This window comes from Penaeus monodon, chromosome 20 (assembly GCF_015228065.2).
Source record: "Penaeus monodon isolate SGIC_2016 chromosome 20, NSTDA_Pmon_1, whole genome shotgun sequence".
NCBI classification, from domain to species: domain Eukaryota; kingdom Metazoa; phylum Arthropoda; class Malacostraca; order Decapoda; family Penaeidae; genus Penaeus; species Penaeus monodon.
In genome coordinates, this window is record NC_051405.1 from 40819612 (window position 1) to 40819815 (window position 204).

The 204-nt window shown below is 33.3% G+C and overlaps 1 protein-coding gene across 1 annotated transcript in view; it reads left to right on the forward strand.

Annotated features, from left to right (window-relative positions):
• The window catches only part of LOC119585819 (DNA damage-binding protein 1-like), a 22933-nt gene that overhangs the window by 20359 nt on the left and 2370 nt on the right, over positions 1-204 (forward strand). The window lies entirely within an intron of this gene.

Below are 204 nucleotides of genomic sequence, written 5' to 3' on the forward strand. Positions count from 1 at the left end.
GTGAGAGTGAATGTGAGCATGTGTAAGAGTATGAGTGTAAAGTTGTGAGCATAAGGAAGTGTTTCCTCATAATTTTGGTAGCAAGCAGTAATAAATTCCTTTTCCCTTGAAATAAGAGAGAACTGGTTATATGAAAAATACAAATTGTTTTGTACTCCAGCAGTTGGTACAAGTAATATCCAATGTGGTTTTTCTTTATCATAT